This window comes from Silene latifolia, chromosome 4, assembly GCF_048544455.1.
Source record: "Silene latifolia isolate original U9 population chromosome 4, ASM4854445v1, whole genome shotgun sequence".
NCBI classification, from domain to species: domain Eukaryota; kingdom Viridiplantae; phylum Streptophyta; class Magnoliopsida; order Caryophyllales; family Caryophyllaceae; genus Silene; species Silene latifolia.
This window is the reverse complement of record NC_133529.1, coordinates 48,173,901-48,192,221: the sequence shown is the minus strand read 5'-3', so window position 1 is coordinate 48,192,221 and position 18,321 is coordinate 48,173,901. Positions and strand designations below refer to the sequence as shown.

General features: G+C 31.1%; 1 pseudogene; it reads left to right on the top strand.

Annotated features, from left to right (window-relative positions):
• Nucleotides 1-7,945: 7,945 nt before the first annotated feature.
• On the top strand, nt 7,946-8,757 carry LOC141651486 (PRA1 family protein B4-like; annotated as a pseudogene).
• Nucleotides 8,758-18,321: the final 9,564 nt, after the last annotated feature.

The window sequence follows — 18,321 nt, the reverse complement described above, 5'->3', positions numbered from 1 at the left end:
ATTAAATCTAATTCGTTTTTAATTCGTTCTAACTCGTTCTAATTCGTTTTAGTTCGTGTTTATCGCTTTTATGACGATGTCAGTATGTAATTAACATGCTAAATCACCTTTACTTGAGTTTAATGTCCATAATTGATCGTAAATACACCAACGAACATTAACAACCCGTGGTTCTGACTTCACAGCCAGAGCTCAACTCAAGAGCACACGCAGGAATAGTTGCGCCTCTTCTAAGGAACGCAGCAGATGTTGCGCCTGTTCTGAGATGACTTCTGTCCCTGAACTTCCGTTCTCGCTTTGACGTATCTTTAATTACATGTTTAATTAACTAATAATCATAGTATCGCTTTTAATCTGTCTTATTTTATTACTTTAATTTTTAATCTTTTATTTTCCTTTCTTTTTGTCTTCAAAATTCCGTCTTGAGTGTATTTTTGACGTGAATCAATTAAATCATCGTAATTCATTGTAATTTCAATTATCGTTATTTATTCATTGTATTTATTTATTGTATGGTTTATTTTCTTATTCTTCACATGTAATCAATTCTAAATCCCAATTCGATATAATTGTTTGCTAAACTATTTGTTCACCGACATAGTTAATCTCACATGCTAGGATTAAAACGTTGTTTGTTGCATTGAATGCATATAATCGATGACATATCAAATATGAACGATTTCCCTAATCATTAGTAGAGGCCGCTATCGAGGCGGGCGGGATTTGGTGTTCAGTAAAAAGACTTCCTAATACGTACACTTACCCCTTACTCCTGATCTCTGTGAACATCCGTGTTCATTGGCATCCACGAGAGTCATTCTAGACATAGAATGCTAAGGGTAACGAGTTCTTAGTGTTAATGTCACTACTTTGTGTCTTGACGTGACACGAGGTATTCGAACGGTTCCAATTTCCCATAAAAATTGGTGGCGACTCCACAAATGCAGGCTTATTCAACCTTTCACCGGTTTCAATACCTCACAAATCGGTAACGGCTCATGACGTGCTTTGGCTATCCAAGGCTCCGTGGAAGAAGTGCCGCTGCCTTAAACATCACAACGCGTGGGTGCGCGCGGGGCGGGTGGCCCATGTCCACAATATTAAAAAAACTTCTCTCCTAATTTTTTATTTAACTCTTATTGTTTTTCTTTTTTTGCAGAAAATTAGGATCATATATATTAATAATCAAAAGAGTACAAGATCATACTATTCCCTACAAGGAAAGCCACTGTGACCACCTAGAAACACCAAAAGAACAACAAGAAAAAATAACAGAACTCAAAAAGCTTAGGTACAATTTTCAAAGTGTTTAGCTCTAAGTATAACCAGATACTTTAGTTTCCAAAGAACAACCTCAACCGATGTTTGCTTGCCTTGGAAAATACGGTTATTCCGCTTCCGCCAGAGAAGGTAAATAGCACATAATAAAGCACACCTTTTTTGTCGCTTGACCTAACTAGCACCACGGTTACATACTCGAAACCAGCAAAGAATACTGGATAAGCTGGTAAAAGAGCGCAACTTGAGCCATTGCGAAACAACAAGCCAAACGGAAGAACAGAAGGCGCATTCAAAGAATAAATGCGCACTACTTTCAGCCTGGCTCTCACATAATGCACATCGATTTATCAGCATGAAGCCTCTTTGACAAACATTATCAATTACTAGTTTGAAAGCCCGTACTTAGTACGGGTTAATGACCTTGATTATTTTAAAACTAAGTTATAGAATATTATCGAATAAGTGTTTCGAAGTTCAAATCCGGGTGTCACATAATTCTAAAAAAAATATGAAATATTCTAATCCCTTAGGGTCTCTTGATACGTACTTGATTCTAAGCATTAAGTAGCCTCTAAAGCTTTGTTATCTCGAATTCTAAAAAAAATATGAAATATTCTAATCCCTTAGGGAATTGGGACGCTTTGATAGCCATTTATTAAGTACTAATCATCATAAGTGAAAGGGAATTGGGACGCTTTGATAGCCATTATGATTTTATAAAGACATGTGTGAAATTAATGAATAGTTTACATTTGCTGTATTTTGTGAGGGAAATAAAGCAAATGTAAACTATTGACTGGGACGGAGGGAGTATATATTTGTTTGAACCATATAAATACCATTCAAATATGGACAATTTAATTTACTTACACATGTCATGCTTTTAAATTAGTCATTTCAAATTTTTTAGTTCAATTAATAAGACCATCTTACATAATAATAATAATTAATTTTCTAATTACTGATACACAGAGTTCATTTTCATGTTCTTTCTTTCACAAATCACATGTAATGTATACTTCTATGATCATCTTATTGCTATCATTCCACCGTAAAGGCGTAAAAGATAAACTCATCTATGTTTTTGGGCACTATAAGCAAACATACAATTTAGTGACAACAAAATTATACTCCAAGTTTGTTAAATTTTAATTTTAATTTTAACCGTTAATAATAAAAACTCGTAAGAGCTCTCTTTCACAATAGTTAAGTGACTCAAAAAATTTTGGGTTGATTCCAAGTTTCAAGGATTACTTCTATTTATAATCATAAGATCACCCTACCTTATGCTAATCTTTCAATGTGGGACAATTCTATTATTTATATGTAGTATATTCACAATACCTCCATTATTTTTCAATGTGGGACAAATAACATACTAAGAAATACACCATTTTTTTCACACCTAGCTCGACATCCAACCTGAATCCCGAAATACGGACAATTACTACTCATTATATCTAATAGTAGTTATAGTTAATAATATGAGCAAATACTATATGTTAATATTCGTACGTTCAACATCCAATCCAATTAATTATGAGCAAATACTAACAAACTAATCTTATCTAGAGTCTAATGTTTTTCGCACGTATATAGGTAACATTTGTGTAATTTTATCTTATTGCTAACAAATTAATCTTATCTAAAGTCCAAAGTTTTTCTTATGTATAAAATTAACATTTTTTTCTTATAAATATTAAGTAGGAGTAGTTTTTAAGAGTTAGACTCTCTAGATGAAAAAAATGTTAAAACTTGAAAAATTAACATGAAAAATTAACATTATGTAACGTTACTTTTAAAGTCTCTTATATAATAAGTATACTACTGATGTATGTTCGTTATTTAAAAATTCAGCTTAAATTAAAAAATAAATAACTTTTTGCTAAACTACTAAATTTGAGTAGAAAAGGAGATGATATAACTATATATAATTATATAATTGTGAAACCACCAAAATCAAAAGTATTATACAAATAAATTTCACTATTGTGGAGCTAATAATACAAACTCTTATCGAAATTATCTAAGACAATACTTAAGAAACTCAAAAGATTTTGGGTTGATATTAAGATTTTGGGTTGATATTAAGATTTTGAGTTGATATTTAAGCTCCATGAATGACTCATATTTATAATCATAAGATCACCCCACATTATGTTAATCTTTCGATGTGGGACAATTCTACTATTTATAATAATAGGATCAGCACACCTTATGTTAATCTTTTGATGCTATTTATAATAAGATGACCCCACCTTTTCTACTATTTATACGTAGTACGTTTACCATATCTACATTATTTTTTAATGTGTGACATATAACATACTAAGAAGTACATCATCTTTTTTTGCACCTAGTTCAACATCCAACTCGATTTAATAATGATTTGTTCTTTGGAGTCAGGCCTCTTAGGCCCTGTTCTTTTGGACTTCATTTCAGTTCTAATAATTTTAGTTTAGTTCAGTTCAGTTCAGCTTCAATAAGTTCAGTTCAGTCCAATTCAACTCCATTCAGTTCAGTTCAATTCAGATCAGTTCATATTAGTTTATTTCTTATTATATTAATTTATTTACGATTGTAATTATTATTATTATTATATTATTATTATATTTATTATATTTATTAATAATTAATTTGTATTTTTTATATTATTATATCTATATTTAATATATTTATTTATTATTATTATTATTATATTATATTATATTTACTATTTTATTATTATAATCATTATTATTAATATATTATTAATATATTTATTATTATTATTATTATTATTATTATTATATTTAATATTATTATTATATTAATAAGTTATTATATTGTATTTATTATTTTATTAATATATTCATTATTACTAATATTATTAATCACATATTTATTATTATTATATTAATAAGGTATTATATTAGACCTATTATTATTATTATATTATTTATTTTTTAGTTATTATTATTAATATATTATATTACAATTAATAATGTTATCATTTATATTACTAATATATTGTTATTACTATATTTATTATTATATTACTATTTTATTTTTTATATATCTTATTAGATTATTATTATTATTATATTATATTAATATATTATTATTAGTATATTATATTAATATATTATTATTAGTATAATCTTTTTATTATTATTTCAGTTCAGTTCAGTGCAGTTCAGTTTAGTTTAGTTTAGTTCAACTCCGTTCAGTTCAGCCCCATTAAGTTCAGTTCAGTTCAGTTCAGATAGTTTCAGTCCCAAAGAACAGAGCCTTACTCCCCTTAATGATGTATGAACTTTGTTTATAAGTCTTTTAATTTAAGTACCTATTTAAACAAAAAAAGATTGAAGACGGATAATTCCATCTCAAATAAAAATTCGTGATAATAAAATACAAATAAATTTGGTAGTAAGACTACATAAGCCTTTATGGCCTATGGGTCTTTTAGGAAAATATTTTTGTAGCATTTTATTATGGGTGTGTTGGCAGTTCGTAGAGCTAAGATGGTAGCTCAACCATGAGCTCTTTGCTATACTTGGATCTCTTCAACTGTTGTCCGCTTAATTGTTTGACTAATATTCAGTGAGTTGGTCCTATTGTAATGAAATCATACCTAACTCATTTTTATATTCTCATTCTCGTTAAATTGAATAATTAAAACATTATAAACGTTATAACCCATTTTAATATAGGAAATATTATTATAATAATTAAAACATTCTCCACATAATGTTTTATATCATACTGTGAAAATAATGATACAAACTTTTAAAAACTCTCTCTAAGACAATACTTGAGAGATTCAAAAGTTTTTGGGTTGATAAATAAATTTCAAGGATGCCTTCTATTTATAATCATAGGATCACCCCACCTATGCCCTTATGCTAATCTTTCGATGTGGGACAACTTTATTATTTATATATGTTCAATGTGGAACATATAAAATACTAAGAAGTATATCATCTTTAATATGTGCAAATAATATGAAATCTATACTCTAATGATAGCATTTTTTACCACGAATCTAATTATACTATTTTCATAATTTTTTTAACGATACTTCTTTCTTCAAATAAAATGTAAAATTTTTTTTATATAAAAATTAGAAAAATCACTTGAATATAATTTAGGAAATATATATTATAATAAACTAATAGCTTTTTTACTTTATTTTTTATATCAAAAAATATTATTTATGATACTTTCCTAAATTGATTTTTGATGATGTAGACAACTTAGAATCGCTCAAAAAAAGCCTCTTTTATAAATATATATAGATATAGATATAGATAGGAAGTTTGTCTTGAGCAGCTAGCACACATATCACAATGTGCTTTGGGAAATTAAGGCTCTGTTCTTTCTGGCTTATTTTCAGCTCATTTCGATTCACTCACTCTATTGATTCGATTCGGCTCGATTCGATTCGGCTCGGCTCTATTCGATTCGATTTAAATCGATTCGATTCATTTCACTCTATTGATTAAGTTCACTCGGCTCAGCTCAATCATCCATTCATTCACTTTCAGCTCACTTGATTCACTTCACTAAATTCAGCCAATTTCAATTTTGCGAATCTTAAACTTAATAGTTTTTATTAATATTATATATATATATATATATTATTTATTATTATTATTATTATTATTATTATTATTATTATTATTATTATCATTAAATTATTATTAATTAATAATCCTCATTATTGTTATTATTATGAATATTATGGTTATTAAAATTAACAATATTCATATTAATATAATTAATATTATTATTATTATTATTATTATTATTATTATTATTATCATTAAATTATTATTAATTAATAATCCTCATTATTGTTATTATTATGAATATTATGGTTATTAAAATTAACAATATTCATATTAATATAATTAATACTATTAGTATTTTTATTTTTATTATGAATATGAATATGAATATTAATTAATAATATTATTAATAACATTGTTAATTTTAATATTACTATTCTTAATACCTAATTATTTTTTCATATATGAACTTTACTCTTTCACATACACTTTTCTATAACGTTCTATTTTGTACCCTTTTCACCTAAAACTGAACCAAGTGAACTCTTAAATCAATATTTTTCCCTAAAACTTAATTTAATTTCTCAAATGACTTAAAACTTACAAGATGGATTCTAATTTATCAAATAATAAATTAATTTACTTGTTATCAATTATTAATATTATTTGTTGAGTTTTAATTAATCAACCAAATTTTATTTATTTGTTAAAGATGAAATTAAGGTCTGTCAATTTTTATTTATGTATTAATTAAATTAAGATGGTTGGTGCTTCGTGATGGCTACCTAATCAATCAAATTAGGATGATAAACGGCTAGACTTTGAACATCAATCTAGCAAATCGGTGCTCCATTATTTCACCTAATTAGATTGATGGTGAACCGTGGTTCATGGTGACTACCTAGTTAATCATTCAAATTAGTATAATTATGACTATTATTATTATTATTATTATTATTATTATTATTATTATTATTATTAATCTTCTTCTTCTTCTTCTTCTTCTTCTTCTTCTTCTTCTTCTTCTTCTTCTTCTTCTAATAATAATAATAATAATACTAATAATAATAATAATAATAATATTATTATTATTATTATTATTATTATTATTATTTCATTGAATTCACTTCCAATCACTTAGTTCGATTCAATTCTATTGATTCGATTCATTCACTCCATTCGATTCGATTCGATTCGGCTTCACTCCATTCGATTCGATTCAGGCTCGATTCGATTCAACTCGCTCTATTGATTCGATTCATTTCGATTCGGCTCCATTCGATTCGATTCAATTCGATTCGATTCGATTTAGTTTAAATTTCTAAAAAGCGGAAAAAACAGCAAATGAATTACCCAAAGTCTTGTGCGCTGGAAAAATGAGCTACCTTTGGACGAAGAAGCTCATAAATCTGACTTTTAAAATCAGCTTGTCGTATGATACTCTTTGCATTCTCCAACTGCCAGCATAACAAAGCAAAGTATCCCTACAAGAGATAATGCTATGTAAGACCCATAAATGTGCAGCTGTTACCTGAAAGTCCCATATGCTTATCCCTTGAAGAACATAAGCTTTCATCCACTTCATCCAGATGCTACTGGAATCAACATCAATTTTTCTAATCCAAGACATAAGCTGGGATTTGTTCCAGCTTAATATCTCTTTAATACTCCGCCACCCTCCTTCCTTTGAAGGAGAAAACTATCCCAGCTCTTAAACACCAACCGTCTTTGTTCGTCCTCAATACCCCAAAGAAATTCCTTACAAATCTTATTGATTTTTTTAACAATCCCTTTTGGGAGCAATACACTCGTTCCCCAAAAATTCTGAAGTCCAAATATGATAGAATTGATCAAAGCGATTTTACCAGAGTAGCTCAAAAAATGGTTGGCCAGTGAGATATTATAACCTTTATCTTATCCAGCATAGGCTGGAAATGTTTTTGAGTAAGTCTTGAACTGAAAAGAGGAATACCAAGATACCTTAATGGGAGGGCTCCTTCAATATGAGATGGGTAAGATTAATCCTTACACACTTTGGATGATAGGAAAATCCAGGATGAGTGAAAAAGCTGCCTAAGGAGTCGAGATAACACTTCCATACATAGAGCAAATAAATAAGGGGAGAGAGGATCTTCCTAACCCGTCTCCACGACTCGGCATCCAACGCCCTCTCCCACCGTCGCCCTTGGGCCGAACTCCTCGATCGAACCTCTTTCTCCCAACCCGAATCCCTCACCGATGCCGCCTCTCGCATCCGTAAAAACTACTCCTACTTCCGTATCAACTACCTTACCCTAATCACCCTAACCCTCGCCGCCTCCCTCGCCGCCCACCCTTTCTCCCTTCTCACCCTCGCTGCCGTCGTCGCCGCTTGGTGTTCCTTTACCTCTTCAGACAATCCGTTCAACCTCTTGTCCTATTCAACCGTGAATTTTCCGACATCGAGACGCTTCTGTTGCTTGGTGTGTTCTCTGTGTTTGCGGTTTTCTTGACCAGTGTTGTATCGGTTCTCCTTTCCGCGCTTGTTATTGGTGTTGGTATTGTTTGTGTTCATGGTGTGTTCCGTGTTCCTGATGATTTGTTTCTTGAGTATCAAGATTCTGGTATTGGTGCTGGTGCTTCCGTTGGCTTTCTTTCGTTCCTTGGTGCCGCTACAAAGTCCGCTCCTGGTGCCGGTGTTTCTTCATCCGTTGTCTGAATTGCGGATTAGTTTTGATTTCTCGTGAGTTTGGTACAGGGGAATACTTAATATCTATGAAATTACATTTTCTTTACTTTTCGTCAATGGTATGTGATTTGATCTCTTATAGACTGATAGGGAAGAATGTTATTTTGTGAATTTTGTTTTGTAATCATTTGTTCATTCACAGATTTATACATATAACAGAACATCTATTTCATTTTATGCGTTTGAATGACGTTTATCGCGTTGGTGTGTTGTTTTTGTTTGATTTAATCGCATTCTTGATGTGTTTTTGGATGCATTTTGTTTGGATCTGAGATCTTGCTCAGTTTTACAATTTGGATGGATTAAATGCCAAATTAAATATGGGGCTTTTGATTGAAATATGTGTTACCAGATCAGAAGAATCCTTGTCATTTCTGAACAATCAATGTAATAGAATTCTACTTTTCCTGGTTGTGAGTATATGATATCGGTTTTGGAAAATTAAACGAGTTCAGAGACAAGAATTGACTCTAAATCCTCATGTAGTATTACTGTATTAGCATCACAGTGTCTGTCTTCTGTCATTGTATCTGTTTTGCTGATTTGTTGAAATCTAGGATTGAGGTCATTGGTAATTTCAATTCGATTTGGTATGTGATTTGATCCATTATAGTCATTTTTCACTACTAAGGTCATCTCCAAGCATAAGGTAGACTTAATCGGGTCACCAAATTTTTTTCTCTTAATCACACCTTATTAATCTTGACCCACTTTCACCCTCCTAAACAAAAGGGTCATGACCCATGACTGTCTCAAGCAGAAAGTCACCACTTTAGTTCACCACCCATTTTTTTGTTTACTTTGTTGTTGTCCTCATTATTTGTGTCCAAGCAATTAGAAGGTGACACTTACTAGGTCACCAAATTGACCTTCAATTGACCTCTTCTACTTCAAGGTCACCAATTGACATCTTCTACTTCAAGGTCATACTAATGCGGTGCTTAATTATAGATTAGCATGACCCAACAAGGTCATGACTAGGGCTGAACAAAATTATACGATACGGTTTTTTTATACGTATCCGATACGCTATACAAATTTAATTATACGGATTTCTGGATATCCGATACGGTTCTTTAAAAACCGTATCCGATAAGGATCGGCAAAATATGAAACCGGATATACGGCATCCGATACGATTGCCTTTTTTCTCGAGTAAATATTAAAATCCCTTATTTACTAAATGAATAGGCAAAACTTCAACTTTTCCCGCCTAAAACATATTTCCCAGAATAGTGCTTGATATTTTTAGCATATACAATAGGTGTTGACATGATAAGTTATAAATGAATTTTGTATTTAAATATTTATATCATTTAATATTTCACATTATGCCCAAATTTATCTCCGATCTTTTTAGGATAAGGAAATTCTTTTTTTTTTTTAAAAAAAAAACTTATTAATAAAAATTTATTGATTTTGTATGATAAGAAGTTACGGCTAAAAATATGGTATTAGTAAATATTTATTAAAATTCATTGACTTTTTATGATAAAAATTTGCAGCTAAAAAATATGTTATTTGTAAATATTTGTAAATTAACATCATTAATTTGTCGATAAAAAAAAATCAAAAATAATACTCATTTTATTACTTATTACGATTTAAATTTTTATTTATTTTTAATCAAATTACATTAAAGAGAAACATGAAAAATAAGTGAATTGGCAATTTAAATTTTATAAATAATACAATAAAATTAAAATTCTATAAATACCATTCATAGGGGTCTATATTAGTAACTCTATAAATACCGCGCATTCATTGGGCGGGATCTAAACTAGTATATATATAAATCACAAAATATCAAATATGTTGGTGATTAAATCTTATTAGTATTAAACTTTATAAGTTATAACTTATTAAAACACTTTTAAGTTACTAAAAAAACTAACAATCACACATAGAAAAGAAAAAAAAAATACTAAATTACATAAGTGAGGCAGAAAACCGGATACCGGATATACGATTTCCGGATATACGGTTTTCGGATATACGGTTTCCGTATAAATTGTAAAACCGTATCGGATAAAGATACCAAAAAAGGAATTTTAGAAAACCGGATATCCGATACGGTTTTCAAAACCGTATCGGATATCCGGTTTTGCTCACCCCTAGTCATGACCCTCTCCATGACCTTGCTTGGGCATGGTAAGTTTAAGACCTTTACCGGCCCCATGAGAACCAATGCAACGCATAATGGGTTGAACTTCATTTTTGAAGTTCTTATTAACAAACTCCATGTTTATCAGTTGTTCCTGCAGCCTAGCTTAGACCTAGTTCATACATTAAAATACTAAGATATACTCCGTATGTTCCGGTTATTTGTTGTCCTTTTTCATTTTGGGTGTCTCAGTCAATTGTTATCCTTTCTATTTTAAGAATGCTTTCTATTTTAAGAATGAACTTGATGAACAATTTGATCATTTACACCCAATTTGTTCCACTTGTCATTTAGTAATTGGCCCCGTCCTATTTCCACTAGTCATTTAGTAATTAGCCCCTCCTATTTCCTTGGTCTTTGTGCAAAACCAATGGATAACAATTGACCGGGACAGAGGGAGTACTTTTTAACCTATTTACAAGACCTAATTCTTGATTTTGTTATTTTATCAAGCCCGAGTCAGATCTAGTTCCTGATTTTTTTTGCGTCACTATGTTTTATCAGTAAGTCTCTATTAAGACATATCAATTACGTATCACTTATGTATACAAGAATATATAGAGAAGAACAATATATTTTCTTATATATTGGAGTGAAACCTCTAACTCGACAATTTAAGCGAAAAACTAAAGTAACGAGCCTAAGTTTGCATGAAACAAACTGGTTGTTTAGGCGTGTCCGTAGAGGACGATTTGGATATGACTAGACCCGAACACAAAGCAATAGGACTAGCCTCGATAATTCAAAGCACACAAGCAAATGAATTACCAACCCCAAGCACAAAGCAATGGAGCTCTTCAAGCACAAAGCAAAGAAGAGATTTTTTTGAAGAAAACACTTGGTTTCTTACTCATTCTTTAATTCACTCAGATCTGCCTATTACACTTGGGAACTTGGCTTTATATATAGCCCAAGTCCTTCTAATCCTAACCATCCAATTTACATCTAAGGATTAGCAAAAGATAAGCAAAAAACAAAAGGAAAAAAGAGGACAACCAGCCTTAGGCAGCTGCGTACCTCAACAACAAGAACAATCCAAATGTTCTTCTCTAGGTCTTACATGAGTCTTACAACAATAGGGACATAAGAGCTATCTAGAGAACACAAAATTGGAGCCTTCCTTGGTCAAGATTCCAGCTGAAATAATCCCTTGAGAGCAGCCCCCAAAGCCCTTACACAAGCCTTACACAAATGTAAGAGTGAAAGCGACATTTAGACCTTCCTTGAAAGCGACATTTGATCTTCTTTTGAAAATGATAAAAGCAGACTCCTTGGACTATCTTGGCCGATCACAAGACTCTATTTAGTCCTAGGATTGTCTTGATTTATTAACTAGAAAGGATAGGACCATTTGGAAGCGAACTAAGGCCGATTATTGAAAACCGATAAACTTGTTACTCGGTTTTGTCTTGCGATTTCATCTTAGCTCGGATCCTTATTTAAATAAACGTCCCTAGGCAAAAAGTCTCAAAATTCATTATAGAAATGAGACATAACAAAGTTTACCATGTTTTCGTAGAAGGATTTTGAGTTTGACCCCAAAACAGGAGACGAGCCAAAACCGGGTTGTAGAACATCTCAGGAAATTAGAAGCATCTTGTAGGAGCCATATCTCTTAGCTCCGGATGCATCTTAAGGCCTATGATAGCTCTTTTGACAGCTAATGAAGTTAACTTTCATCGCCAAAAAGAATCAACCTCAAAAAATTGGTAAATCTTGAGTTATTCACCATTTAGTGCTGATGGGTCAGAAGTTGTCTAGAAACGCATAGGCTGTTTGCATCGCCCATATCTCAAGCTATAGAATTGATATTGTGGTGATTCAAAATCCATGATATAGTTAAGACCTTAAGCTTTCGAATGACATAAGAATCAAAGGATTTTCATGAGTATAACTTGAGATATAAAGCTTGGAAATCAGGCCCGACGGAATGACACTTCAAAAGCGATGAAATGCATTCAATTATGATCCATTTCTTGGACTTTTTCTTTTGGCTTAAAAAATGAATCACAATGCAACAACTTTTGTTGCATATATACAAGTGGTATCATCTCCATGCATAAGGTAACTACTGGTAAAATAAATGAGCTCCAAAATATATTAAATGTGGTCTCCGTATGTAAATTATGAAAAGTTATGAATATTGATATAATTTTTTCTTTTTTAGTTTGTAAAATTAAAGTAAAACCTGTTTTAACAACTAAATGAATTTTCAAATATAATAAGGCCCTGTTCTTTCTGGCTTTTTAGAGCTGAATCAACTAAATCAATAAATAGAGTCAATCAATCGAATCGAGCCGAATCGAATCAATGGAGCTGAATCAATCGAATCGAATCGAATCAATGGAGCTGAAATCAATCGAATCGAATCGAATCAATCAATAATAGAGCTGAAATAACTAAATCAATCAATAAAGTCAATTGAGTGAATTGAACTGAAATAATCATATTAATAATAATAATAATAATAGTATTCAATATTATTGTTATTATCAACTTTAATATATTAATATTCATAGTATAATAGTGATACTAAAACTAATATTTATAAGAAAAAAATTATAATATTATATATGAATAATCATAAATTATAATAATGAAAAAATAGTATTTTTCTACTAATAATATTTTTAATAACAATAATAAATAATAAGGTCATATTAATAATGATATTAGTAAAATAATTGTTTAGAATAAAAACACTCAAGTAAGCGTTGCTCGAATTCAGGTTGAATCAACGCTTTACTCTCATATGGTATCTCGAGCCTATGCTTGCTCTCTTCGGATGGATCTTTCACGCGTAACAAAGGCCTCAGAGGGTATGCGAAAGGTCTTTCTCTGATGCCTTATGGTAATGGTGGATAGTCGGGACATTGCTTGAAACTAAGGTCTCTCTGCCCTCTTGTAGTAGCTCGATTAGTCTTACTTCTAGAGAGAGGAAGTTGTTGGTGAGAAGTTTTTACCATTGATTGGCGAATAGTGAGATATTTATAGGTTTTATGTGTACCTCAAATGATGGTTTGACAAGCACGGTTACCATATTCGCTATGAATACGCCTTACCGATTCGCGAATCGCTTATAGAAAATGTGTTACATGTATTTTCAGTAATCAACTTGATAGAATTCGCTTTTAACGATTTGTGATTCGTAGGGTACCAAGCTAATTTGTAACCATGTTGGTAAGCGTGTTGACTTGTAAGACCCCGTATTGGCAAGTGAGTCAAGTCGGTTCGGTGTGCCTCATTAATAATACTAATAATAAATGTTATGAATTTTAATAATAATAATACCAATAATAATTATAATAACAACGACAATAATAATAATAATAATAATAATAATAATAATAATAATAATAATAATAATAATAATAATAATAATAATAATAATAATAATAATAATAATAATAATAATAATAATAATAATAATATCAACAACAACAACAACAACAACAACAACAACAACAACAACAACAACAACAACAACAACAACATTAACATTAACATTAATAACATTATTATTCATTTTAATAATAATATTCATCATCATCATCATCATCATCATAATAATAATAATAATAGTAATAATAATAAATAAATAAATAAATTATTAACAATATTATTAATTATAATTATAATAATAATAAATAATATTAATATTAAAAAAATAGTATTATTGTTAACAAAATTAATAATAACTATTATTTAAATTAGTAAAGCTGAAATGAGTGAATTTAATGGAGCTGAAATAATCAATCAATCAATCAATGGAGTGAATCCAATCAATCAATCCCAATGGAGTCAATCAATCGAATCAATCAATGGAGTGAACTGAATCGAATCAATCTGAATCAATAAATAGAAATTTGGAATCAAAATGGTGAAAATAAGCCAGAAAGAACAGGGCCTAAAGCATCCCCCCTCCAATCAATATACGCCATGTGGCTAAATGGTGAAGAAAAGTGTGTTTCACGCATGAAGAAACAACCAGTAAGATTTTCACCAAGTCCGTTCCTCTATCCGTTCTTCTATGCAGTCTAAGGCCCCGTTCTTTCTGACTTATTTTCAACTCAGTTCAGTTCAGCTCAGCTCTAATCAGTTTAGTTTAGTTCAGCTCAGTTCAGCTCAGCTCTATTAAGTTTAGTTCAGCTCAGTTCAGTTCAGCTCAGCTCTATTCAGTTCAATTCAGCTCAGCTCAGCTCCATTCAGTTCAACTCAGCTCACCTCAGTTCAGCTCCACTAAATTCAGCCAATTTCAATTTTGCGAATCTTAAACTTAATTGTTTTTATTATTATTATTATTATTATTATTATTATTATTATTATTATTATTATTATTATTATTATTATTATTATTGTTATTATTATTGTTATTATTATTATTATTATTATTATTATTATTATTATTATTATTATTGTTATTGTTATTATTGTTATTATTTTATTTTATTATTATTGTTGTTGTTGTTGTAATAACCCGAAAAAAAAAATATATTATTTTATGAAATGACTAAGATGACATATTTTTCTATTGTCCGCTAATACGGAAATATAGTTAATATCGGATAGACGGGTGTATGAGAGACCGGAACGGATTAACTTGACTCAGTCCATGTGCCTTTCTCTAAGGGCATATGACTCATGCTATTCATTTTGTGATATGCTTACGTGCACCGCAGATGGAAAGCCATGACAAATTAGATTTGTGAGTCATGTTCTCTATTCCTTAATGGTTAAGGAATTCATTGCTATAAATAGGAGACTTGGCCGTGAGTTTTAAGCATGGAAACGAGGAAAATCGGAAAGAGTTCCAATCCCGTCTTACTCTCATACATAGTCTAGTGGCATCGGGTTTAACCTTCAAAGCTTGCCAATGGGCAGGAGTTGAGAGGTCCCGTGTTCGAACCCTAGGCTGCGCAAATCATGCGGTTATCGGTCCACCGGGGACTTTAAAAATGCCGGTCCTTCGTACACCAAAAAAAAAAAAAAAAACATACGCTAAAGTGAGAAATGTTTATAGTATTTTGTATAAATACAATTACTGCTCGGTATAAAAGAATAAGGTATGATTTCGGAACCCTTCGTCGATATAAGTAATTGTTTACATTTTAAATAAGATATTAGAAATAACATGTTATATTAGTTTTATTGCTAATTTCATCTTATGATTGTTTTACTGCCCACATATTATATTATTTACCGTCTTATAAAGTTATGACTGTGATAATGGTACTATCGTTATAATGTACTATTGGCCAATTGTCGCATTCGGGATACAATTATTGGATAGAGATGACATTATTTTGTCCCATGTACATGGAAGGAGGGGGAGGGGGAAGTATGACCCCATATGAACGATGAGATGAGGGGGAAGTATGACCCCACATGAATGATATATATGTTATCCGGCAATGGCCGAGATGGGTCTCAGACCCGGATTTATTATCCTATGTACATGGAGGTGGGCTTGGCCCGGAGGAGTTTTGACTCCGTAATGTCTCTCCTTTTAATATTGGTAGACCGGTATAAAAGTAAAATGAAATGTTGCATATCAAAATGACAGGTTGTGCATGTCTATTTTATGATTCAATTGCACCCATGTGACCTATCACACAGCCTTGTGAGACATTATTAAAATATTAAAATGAGGAAAGTAGGGCCCGGTGGAGGTGACCGGAGTCATACTCAGCCTGTGGTTGGCTGATTCCGTTACTTTCATTCTTTTTTAGGTACAAGTGTCGGGGAATGACAAGTGTGAGGAATTTCAGATAGGATCAATGACCCAATAGGATGAATATATAATAGAGTTATTAGTTTTTAGCTTTAAAAGTGTTTTTATATTTTTTTTTTTTACATAAGCCTTGTATTATCCGAAAGGGGAATACGGCGGTGACGCCCTTGTAATTCCGCTGCTGTTTATTGTTAATAAAGAGAGCTATTTTGTGCTGCCTACTTGTTTTTCGGGGCGTTACAAAATGGTATCAGAGCAACCCTGCGACTGCGTATTTTGCCTTCGGCCATATGTTTAGCGGGGAAAAAGATTCTTTGGACTAGTATAAAACTCAAAGCAGGCAGTCTAAAATAGAAACCGACTAATAGAGAGTGGGGTAAATATAAAGTGTCTCGAATTACTTGTTTAAGTAATTTTGTTTACTAATACCTTTATTGCTTTATATGGTACGAGTACATATAAATTGGATGTTTAATTTTCTTATGTGTGTACATTTGCATGGAGTTGTTAGTTTCATGATATATACATATTTCATTTTTTTTTTGGGTGAGATGGTTAGACAAGTTTTGGGACACACTACCTCTAGAATTTTTACTCATTATCCTTTCACTCATTATATCTTGATATTGTTTTCATAGTTTCGAATTTTTGATATTCAAACCGTTTCACATACTACAAAAATTTGAAAAAAAAAAGTGCAGTTAATCTTTGTGGCATTTAAAATTTTATGTTGTATATCAAAAAAAAAAAATGCTTACAAAAAAAATTGAAAATAAACTTTTTCAATTTTTGTTTTCATTGGTTTTATGCGATTGGTTGGACGTTAGGACTTGTATTAGAGGCATCTAATAACCAGTTCAGCGCCTATTAACGCATGAATTTAGTTTGTCTTTGAATTGGATTACTCGAATTCTTGTTCGCGATATGAATTCTTGTTTTCCATTACATAAGACACACACTTTTTTACTTATTTCATAAATGTGATAAAAAAAGGCTTTTGTCAAAACGAATTCTTCTAACTCTCTTGAGTTTTGAAAAACGAAGAAACTTTTCAATTTTCTATTTTCAAGTTTCGGGACGAAACTTATTTTAAGGAGGGTAGAATGTAATAACCCGAAAAAAAAATATATTATTTTATTAAATGACTAAGATGACATATTTTTCTATTGTCCGCTAATACGGAAATATAGTTAATATCGGATAGACGGGTGTATGAGAGACCGGAACGGATCAACTTGACTCAGTCCATGTGCCTTTCTCTAAGGGCATATGACTCATGCTATTCATTTGTGATATGCTTACGTGCACCGCAAATGGAAAGCCATGACAAATTAGATTTGTGAGTCATGTTTTCTATTCCTTAATGGTTAAGGAATTCATTGCTATAAATAGGAGACTTGGCCGTGAGTTTTAAGCATGGAAACGAGGAAAATCGGAAAGAGTTCCAATCCCGTCTTACTCTCATACATACGCTAAAGTGAGAAATGTTTATAGTATTTTGTATAAATACAATTACTGCTCGGTATATAAGAATAAGGTATGATTTCGTAACCCTTCGTCGATATAAGTAATTGTTTACATTTTAAATAAGATATTAGAAATAACATGTTATATTAGTTTTATTGCTAATTTCATCTTATGATTGTTTTACTGCCCACATGTTATATTATTTACCGTCTTATAAAGTTATGACTGTTGTTCCGGGTGTAATTACGGAGCAGATTTGTTACCACGTAAGCTCGTAGAATGATGACTTTGCTTGACTCTTCCTTTCGGCCTCTCCTGAAACAATGAACAAACTAAGGGCTCGGCTTGGTACTGAGCGAACTCACTCCGACGCTCAAGTCAGTAAACTTAAAGAGATTAA